The sequence below is a fragment of the Cibotium barometz genome, chromosome 37, assembly GCF_041138505.1.
Source record: "Cibotium barometz isolate CiBa-2024 chromosome 37, ASM4113850v1, whole genome shotgun sequence".
NCBI lineage: Eukaryota > Viridiplantae > Streptophyta > Polypodiopsida > Cyatheales > Cibotiaceae > Cibotium > Cibotium barometz.
The window spans coordinates 16,560,046-16,570,509 of record NC_141082.1 but is presented as its reverse complement, the minus strand read 5'-3'; positions in this window follow the sequence as shown (position 1 = coordinate 16,570,509).

Genomic DNA, 10,464 nt, shown 5'->3' with positions numbered 1-10,464 from the left:
AAAACTTTTTTTAAAAAAAAATATTCCGAATGACCGTTCCACTAAAGCCACGGGTGTTCGCTTGTAAACGTATGGTCATACCACAAAAAAAAATCAATAAAATAAAATAAAATCTGAGTAGCTGATCCACACTAAAGCCACGGGCGTACGCTTTTAAGTGTACAGTCCTACCAAACAAAAAAAAACTTTTTTTTTCCTTAAAAAGTTTACAATTTCTAAATCTTTAGAGGTGCTTTTGGTCTACCTTCCCGACTCACTAGGGTCGTTTTTACACGCATAAAATGCCTCAAAGACCACTTTTAACCTTAAGGGTGCATTCACGTGCAAGGCAAAAGTGAGCTAAAACTCCTATTTCAGGTCTGTGCGTGCACCATTGAAACTTTTTTAAGCTTCCCCATACACCATGGACACCTTTCGGTCATGGTTGCATGCCCTCAATGCCTCCATTCCATTCAGTGGCACCCCGACCTCAATTCCTCATTCACATGTGGTCGCCCATGTTACACATGCTTGGTCGAGAGGGCAAAATGATATTTGAAGAGCCCTCCTCCGTACATGCACCCTAGCGTGGATAGATGCTCTGAGCACACTCATGTACATCCACCACGGATCTATTCCCACCCCCCACTCTTGCACCACCTCCCCTTGCACCACAACTTGCCATTCCGAGCTTAGCACAAGCTTTAGGACGGGGAGTGTCACAGCACTTGCACCCACGAACATCACATACAAAACCCTATATGGGCAAAAAAATTTAAACTTTTGCCAAAATTCCATGGAGTTGGAGACCCTGTATTTCATATCGAGGTCTTTAACCAAATCTGTCAGGCATTTGAAATTTTGGACGATGCAACCAAAGTCCATCTCCTTGGACTCAGCCTTGAAGGCAAGACCGTGTAATGGTTCCAATCCTTGGACCCTCGGCACAAAAGTGCTTTCAATGGCAGTGAGGGAGGCCTTCATTCTCGGATTTGCACCCTACATGCCCAAATGGAGCCCCGTCATCCAACTGTTCCAATCGGAATAAAAACTCGAGGAAACATTATGCAACTACATCACTAACATCAAGTACCTTGATTTGCGTTATGAAGAGAGAGAGAAAAATTGAGAGATAAGTAATTAATGGATCGTTTCCTCTTGGGCTTGCACAATCTAAGGCTTCACGACCACCTGTTATTAGTCAAGTACCCCTCCACCTTTGATCAGGTTTGCAAATGAGTGATCTTTCTCAATGACAACATGCAAGAAAGCTATTCCACGCAATTGGCCACTATGCCAATAACAACCCAAATCTCATTTGTAATGTTACCTTCCTGTCCTCCCAGGTCCTAAGCCTTACTGGTGGCACCGCCCTAAACCAACTCCTCACATACCGCACCACCACGCCCCTCTCCACTACCAATCTTTCCTTCCCAACCGTTGCCTCTCCAAGCACACCCTATTGCCTCTCCAAGCTCACCCTATTGCTAAACCTATGGAGCCCATGCACTCTACCATCCCCGAGGCACCCCTAACACCTCATCTCCCTTTGGTAGTGCCTCACATGGATCCTAAACCACTTGTGCACACTATAGGTGCACCCGCAGGGAAACCACCTCTTCTGTGTTTCCTCTGCCATGGACCCCATAAAGTGGCGGACTGCCCTCAAAAGAAATGTCTGCCAATGCAACCACAATCTCATGGCTGTGGAATTGACCATTACTACAAGGATTGCCCTTTACAATCAATTTCTCATTCCACAGTCAAAGGCATGTCATCCCTTAATGTGTTGAGCATTCAACATGGGAAGATATCTACTGTCCCATTGAATGTTGTCACACTATTTTGCAGGCCAAGCTTAAGAAGGCCACATCCTAAAAGAAACAACGCTCTACGCACACACATTGACCACGGTGATGATCGGGTTAGCATCCACATGGGCTCAACAAAGACCACATCCTCCTCCTCTGGGAGCGATGATTGTGCCGAACTGCCACTCCCCCATGCAAACCAGCAAAAGCTCACCAAACGGGAAAAACGGCTGGCCAAATATCCCAATGCCATCCTTGAGAAGCAACGTTTTCAGGAGGCCCAAGCACTGGTAGAGCAATACCAGGCTCAACTTGAACCGCCACCCATTTTCGTAACCTTTGACCCCATACACGAGTGCGCCCCGTCCCCATACACGAGTGCGCCCTCACCCATTTTCATAACCTTTGACCCCATACACGAGTGCGCCTCGTCCCCCATTGAACCTGAACTTCTGCACTAGGTTAGGTAGGAGCCCTCGCAACCGCTCCAGGCTGAGAAAGATCCATTCGTCCACCAACATGATGTTGACAAATGACGATTTTGCCCCTCATGTGCCTCCTCATTCTCCTATGCCTATTCCACAAATGGCCAAGCCCAAATCCCATGTTCACATCGAACAACTTGATGCAAACACTGACATAGAGTCCGACAGAGACTCATGGGGTCCGCACACCAAATTTGCTGAGGTATTTTATCCTCCTACTGCAACCACCTCTTAACCTCCACATTTGTCAAATAAGGACCAAATTGAACTTTCATATACTATTGCTAGTCCACCCTATGATCAAGGCCCCGCCCCTACTCATCAAGGTGACTTGGCCGCCGGCCTCTCTGCCTTCCTTTCCTCCCAAATCCACATGCTCATTGGAACCTTGTTAAAAGGTAGTTCAAATTTATGGAGTGACCTTTGAGATTTGATGGAGCACAAACTATAGGCTTATGTGGAGGAGGAAGCTCCAGATTCCTCAGATGAATCTGAGCCCCATCATCTAGATTTTCTCCATCACCACCACCCACACCCACAATTCGCGTCATCAATGTGTTGGGACAATACTTTGAAGGTGATGAGACAAACACAACATTGCCCATTTCCTATAAGGGACGTGGTCAAAGGCATCGATGTTGGTGTAAGCATCCTCACACAAACATGTTGGGAAAACTGGGGCCAACCACGCCTTGATCCCACCCAATTGGTGATCAAGCTTACAGACGGGAATTCTGCAAAACCCATGGGCCTAGTGCATGACCTCAAGGTCGAAGTCTGTGACATGACATTGCACCTCACATTTGTGGTCATGGACTTTCGTAATGCCGCCTATGATGCCATCTTGGGTCAACCCTTCATGAGACAAACCCGACTAATCCATGTTTGGGACCTACATCATGTCTACTTCTCGCGCAAACAGCCTCAAACGCTTAAGGTCAATTTATATACATGGCACTCACATCCCATGGCCAAATCTCCCTTTGTTGAAGACTTTGTGCCCACTGCCAGGACCAATGATCTCTTAGTTTGTGATGCTTGTCCTCATCAAGCCCTTGATGATGCGCAGGTACCATGCACGGTCACTTCTGTCAATAGTGACGAAGTCGACCACAATTGGCTTAAAATCCTTGCTACACTTAACACCCTCCCAGGTCACAAACTCGGCACACAATTCATGCTCCCAAATGGCCAGACCCTTCATGAACCCTAGAAAGCCATAGCCTTGCTTAACACCCTAAGTGTAAGTGTAGCTCCACTACTTGAAACAACCACCCTTCACGTCTGGATAGATTTCCCCTTTGGTAGAAACATGCAAACTCGGCACACAATTCATGCTCCCAAATGGCTAGACCCTTCATGAACCCTACAAAGCCATGGCCTTGCTTAACACCCTAAGTGTAAGTGTAGCTCCACTACTTGAAACAACCACCCTTCACGTCTGGATAGATTTCCCCTTTGGTAGAAACATGCAAAGAAAACATGCCTTGCTGTCTCCCGCAAGTAGCCATAATCTTTTGCCATGGGAAACATGGGTCTCTCTGGGCAAATCCTCTCTTAAAACCGCCCATGCCAAAGTTCAATTGCCTATAGTGGACAACACATGTAAGATTCCTCCCTCCAACTTTTGAGGTGTATAGGTGTAAGAACCTCCCCTTCTGATCTTGTAATTATTCCCCTCTTTGAAATAAAAGAAAGATTCTGTTTTATCCTATTTTGACTTAGAGAGAGAAAAAGTCTAGAGAGAGATAATCTAAAATTGAGATATTTTTGGATATAAAAATCCTCCTAGTGTCTAAAATGGTTTCCCCTGAAATAGAAATTCAAAAAGAACTTTCCAATGTGCATTTGGAAGTAATTGAAAAGAAGTATAAAGGACCTTAGCCTAAGGGTCTAGATTTTCAAAAATTTTTGGATTATGGTCCAATTAAGGTTCCTATGGGCCAATAGGATCAATCCAAGTGTGGGGAGGAGATAAATCTAATTTATAAAAGAAAAACTCCCGAAAATGAGTAAATGCTCACATAAGATGAAGAGTTGACTAAGGACAAGGTTTATTAGTAAAAAACTATGAGTATTACTAAAAAAATGAGATATTTTGGGTATAATGATTCAATTTTGACAACTTGGTATGGAGAAGGGAGCTCTTCAAGGAGGCGCCTATTTCACTTGTGTGGTAGAGTTTTAAACTCAAAAATATTGTGATATTTTTATCTCTCCTCTCTCCTAGATCAAACCAAATCAAAAGGGAGCCACAAATCTTGTCCAAATTCAGCCAAACTGAACCTGGAAAATTGTAGAAACTAGTTGGACTTGGTTAGAGGCCTCCCTCACCTATAAATAGATCCTTAGCCCTTTGTAAAAAAATATGAGAACTATACCATGCCAGTATTATACTGAAATAATGATATTTTCTATTATCCTCTAAAAATCCTCTACAAATTGAAGAGATTGGAGCTTCTCTCTCTCTCTCTCTCTTCAATCTTCCTTGGTGACTCCAACAACATACCAAACCAATTGATTGGTTGGGGGCCTCTACTGTGATCAAAGAATCAAGTAATTTAGGAGGTAAAGTGTGGATTATTATCTTCTTTTCTTAAATCTCCAAATGTTTCTCTTCTCAACCCCTCTCAAGATTGAGAAGCATTAATTTGAATGGCTTTTGAATACTATTGAAGTTCTTTAATGTATTGTAATGAAGAAATACATAAATTTTCATTTATGCTTAATTTATAATGGTTTTTAAGCATTTCTCTCTCCCCCCCCAAAGAACGGTCATTCCTATGACCTATTCTCAATTCAAATGAAGCTTCTCATGAAGCATTTCTCTAATCTAAAAGTAATTTCTATGCATTTCTAATTGGAGACCAAAATAATGGCTTTTAATACTTTTATGCTATTTAATTTATGGTAAAATTAAGAATCAATCCATAATTGGATAATGATCCAATTAGTGGTTATTCTAGTCACATGAATAATACTAAACTTTATTCTTTCATATTTATTGAGAATTATCAGTAATAGCAGCGGAGCTATGGCAAAATTTATGAAAAATAAACACATAAATCATTTTCATTTATATTATGAAAAGAGGACTTCCTACCATATTCTAGGATTAATCATCCTAGATTAATTGAATGATTCTCATTATAATCATGAAAAATTTGATTTTTATGTTTATGCATAAATAGTAATTAGCAAAAGAGGAATTTCTAGTAATTCATTTTTAATGTTAAAAGAGGAATTCCTATGACATTTGGAATTCCATCATTTAGATGGGAAAAGAGAAATTCCTAGCATATTGAAATTAATGAGTATTTTAATTAAATTAAAAGATAAAATTTAGATAAATTTATTTTATCTATGAGAAATATTTAAATGTTAAAAGAGAAAATCCTATGATATAAGAGAAATTCCTAGCATATTGAATTTATGGGTATTTTATTTTAGATGAAATTACTTTATGAATAAAAGAGGAATTCCTATGACATTTGGAATTCCATCATTGAGATGGAAAAAGAGAAATTCCTAGCATATTGGAATTAATGAGTATTTTAATTAAATTCAAAGATGCAATTTAGATAAATTTATTTTATCTATGAGAAATATTTAAATGTTAAAAGAGGAATTCCTATGACATTTGGAATTCCATCATTTAGATGGAAAAAGAGAAATTCCTAGCATATTGAATTTATGGGTATTTTATTTTAGATGAAATTACTTTATGAATAAAAGAGGAATACCCATGACATTGGAATGCAATTAATTAAATGCAAAAATAGGAATTCCCATGGTATTTGAGATCCAAGAAATTAAATGGGAAGAAGAGAAAATTTTAGTATAATTCAAATTTTTTGATTACTTATCAAAAGTAGAAATATGGGTAGAATTGATTTCTGTAAATCCCATGAATTCTTCTATTCCAAAAGAGGAATATTGAATTAATTCATTTGAGAAATTGAGAATGAATATGGAACAAATCGTCAAGAAAAAGAACCTTTAATTAGGCCAAGCAATTGGTAGAAATTTAGGCCAAGCAATATGGAACAAATCGTCAAGAAAAAGAACCTTTAATTAGGCCAAGCAATTGGTAGAAATTTAGAAAAAAATCCATTATCGGAATAGCATGTGATAGGATGTGATAAGATGAAAATAGGATATGATAAGATGTGATGTAATGAGAATGGATGTGGGATGTGTATATATGGATGTGGATGTGTATGTGGAAGAATGAATGTGGATGTGTATGTGGGGATGTGTATGTGGAAGAATGAATGTGGATGTGTATGTGGAAGTATGAATGTGGATGTGTATGTGGAAGAATGGATGTGTGTGTGTGTGTGTGGATGTGTATGTGGAAGAATGGATGTGGATGTGTATGTGGAAGATTGAATGTGGCTGTGTATGTGGAAGAATGAATGTGGCTGTGTATGTGGAAGAATGGATGTGGATGTGTATGTATGGATGTGGATGTGTATGTGGAAGAATGAATGTGGATGTGTATGTGGAAGAATGAATGTGGATGTGTATGTGTGGAAGTATGAATGTGGATGTGTATGTGGAAGAATGGATGTGGATGTGTATGTATGGATGTGGATGTGTATGTGGAAGATTGAATGTGGATGTGTATGTGGAAGAATGGATGTGGATGTGTATGTATGGATGTGGATGTGTATGTGGAAGAATGGATATGGATGTGTATGTGGAAGTATGAATGTGGATGGGTATGTGGAAGAATGGATGTGGATGTGTATGTATGGATGTGGATGTGTATGTGGAAGAATGAATGTGGATGTGTATGTGGAAGTATGAATGTGGATATGTATGTGGAAGAATGGATGTGGATGTGTATGTGGAAGAATGGATATGGATGTGTATGTGAAAGAATGGATATGGATGTGTATGTGAAAGGATGTGATATCGATGTGAGTGAAAGAATGAGATGTGATGTGATGTGAATCGGGATGTGAATGAATGAGATGTGATGTCATGTAAATCGGATGTAAATGTATGATATGGGATGTGAATGGATGATGATGTGATGTGAATCGGGATAAGAATGAATAAGATGAGATGTGATGTAAATTGAGACAGATGTGATGTGAATCGGGATAAGAATGAATGAGATGAGATGTGATGTAAATTGAGACAGATGTGAAATGAATGAGGTGTGATGGGATGTGAATATGGGTTGATGCGAGTGGATGAGATGTGATGGGATGTGAATATGGGTTGATGCGAGTGGATGAGATGTGATGGGATGTGAATATGAGTTGATGCGAGTGGATGAGATGTGATGAGAATAAATGAGGAAAGATGTGATGAGATGAAAAATGATGTGATTGGATGAGAATGGGCATACATATGAATTGGATATGGATTAAGTAATGTGGACGGATGTGAAACAATGTGAAAGACGAGAGTTCATTATAGGAACTGTATTTATGACCTGTTTTTAAATGACTGTTTTATATCAAAAATACTGGGGAAGCATTTTGACTGTCTTGTGAATGAGGTCGTGGTGGTGACCTAACTGATAAAGTTATAATAGTAGCTGACGGAGAGTCAACGGAGGACGTCTCGTGTAGCAAGGTCGGCCGAGGTCTTGACCAGCCTCAGTTTGATTTAAATGGTGAGCTTCCAGTACGGTGGATGAGGGACCAAGGAAGCGGCTAGGTCACCTGCGAAGGATCCTAGAGGGTGCTGACCATACGGTGCTCGGGCTCTGGGTCGCTGAAGATACCCACTCGTGCGTCGGGGAAGATATTGGAACAAGGAGTAAGAGTTGTTTTCTGAAACCGGGCATGGATCTGGTTGATTGACCTTACTGGTCCTCAACGGATGAGTCCATGGCTCTTTTATATGGAGCTGTTGGTTGATCTTGCTGATCTTCAACGGAGATTCCATCTTGATTTTTATAAGTGATTATATTGTCGGGTACTATGAGCTAGGAACTATCGAAAAGCCCCCTGAGTGGACAGGTGGTGAGCGTTCTGGTTGCCAATGATGCCATAGATACACCGATGAAGGAATGATTGGAAATTAGGATTCAATCGGATATTTTGTGGAGGATTATGATCAGTGACACTATGGTTTCATTAAATGATTGTTTTAAAGATAACTGAATTTGTGAAAAAGGTAATTTCATATTGGGTGTGTAAGTGGTGTGACTGGCGTTAAATTTGCATGAATATCTGGCTAGGGGGCCTGGGAACTCTTTGCCTTGGTACGCGGGACAAAACCTAACCAAATTCCTAATTGTATCCCATCACTACAGTGGTTGGGTGGTTGGCTAACCCATGGGACTGGATGGGGTTAGGCTGGACTAATGGATTCGTAAAATGAGATTCAATTCTGTTATAGTACGATAGATGAAGTAAATCCCGGATAGTAATTGTTCTATGGAAAAAGAATCAACGGCGGCTGTGCCTCTCGATGGGGAAAAAAGCATTGGTTTCTATGATCCAAGTGCAAGTTTCTTCCTTGAATTGACCAAGAGACTCACAGGTTCAGTCGGATCAGTTTGGTAATGACCCTGACTACGTTAGAGTAAAAATATCTTGGAGGAATCGCCCATGCTTTCTGGGCGAGGGAAGTTTTTCCGGTTTGGTTTTTGAAGAACCGAGGGATTAGTCTCTTGTCCGGATATCCGTTGGGCAAGGCCCCGAGTGAGGGATCTTGCCCCGCACAAGGAGTGCTACTTCCACTGCTGCTGCTAGCACCCCCGAGAATCCGTTGCGCGGAGGGGGCAGGAATCTTTCAACACATACAATGCCTTGGGTCTTTTACACAAACTATACATATTGTATCCAACCCATTGGCTTGTAAGTTTTATGTGGTTTCCACAAGTGAAACAAAAGAAGCAATCGTCTCCTTGGCGGAAGCTGGGTCTAGAATGCTACAAGCACAATCAACCCGGCTGACAACACAACTACCCTCAAGATTCCCCAAGGCAAGGTAACAATGATCCTCTGGGACGGGGAGTGCACCAACTCTGATCTTCTACCCCCACCAACAACTGCTTCCACAAAGGGTACTCCCTCACTCCCCAGAATAATTGGTAAGTCTTCCACCACTGCCCTTGAACTACCACCATAACTCAATCCACCATGAATATGGATTGGACTTCCAACCGAGAATGGTCTATAAACGGTGGCAAGTCCACATCTATCCTATGGTCCGCACCAATCTCATATTCTTGGAGGCTTGGAAAGCTTTTGGAAAACCCACACAAACAAAAGAAAACATTCAAATCTCACATGAAATGTGTCTCATGAGTGTTGGGTATTTCATTCCTAAAATTTCTATTGGAAATGACTAGTTGGAGTGCAGATTTCATGTCATAGATGTAGGTGCACTCCAAGGCCGGATTATCATTCGAAAAGAGTGGATTGATGCCTGCCAAATCAATTGGCGTGAAGAAACGACCACCATGAAAATCAACGACAAAAAGGCCACTATCCTCTTGTGTCCCCAATAGGAAATCATCCACACACCCCTCACCCTTGACTGCCCTTCCACCTCACACCCCCTCCTCATCGCACCAGTAGTCTCCCCTATTCCCCCACCCCATGCCTTACCAAAGTCGATCGATCGACCACTGTCGACACCACCCACCAATGACAAACAAGCCTCGTCGTCTCAACATTGCCCCTCAACTCTACATCCTTGTGACCACCCACACTGCAAGCACCCTGACCTCATATCTTTATCATCATGACAATCAATGGTGAGTGCCCAAGAATCTTCTTACTGCTCAAGGATTCTACGATGGCTACATAGAACTATGGATCGCAGATGGCCATCTCTAAAACCCAAGCGCAAGAAGCCAACTAAGCCAACACACACCAATGGCGCCCCAGAGACAGCCGTTTGATAGGGGCTCCGTAGGGAGACCTCGGACTGGCCTGTTTACTGCCACTACTGTCCCTCTGTTGCGTCTTCCCTTACGACCTGTGAATGATTATGTCGCCCTCCCTGTTCAAAATGGATCCTCGTAGGCAAAGGGAACATTGCTCCAGAAACTAGCGGTCCTTCTTCTCTGAGGGAGAGCGTGCACATTACTTTTTGCATGCATCACAATCCAGCAAAACGAGCAGGTTGAAGAAATGGATGCACTCGAAATGGAAGATGAGGAGGAGAAGATTCAAGACTTTCTTCATGCTGTAAAACTGAACAACATGAATACA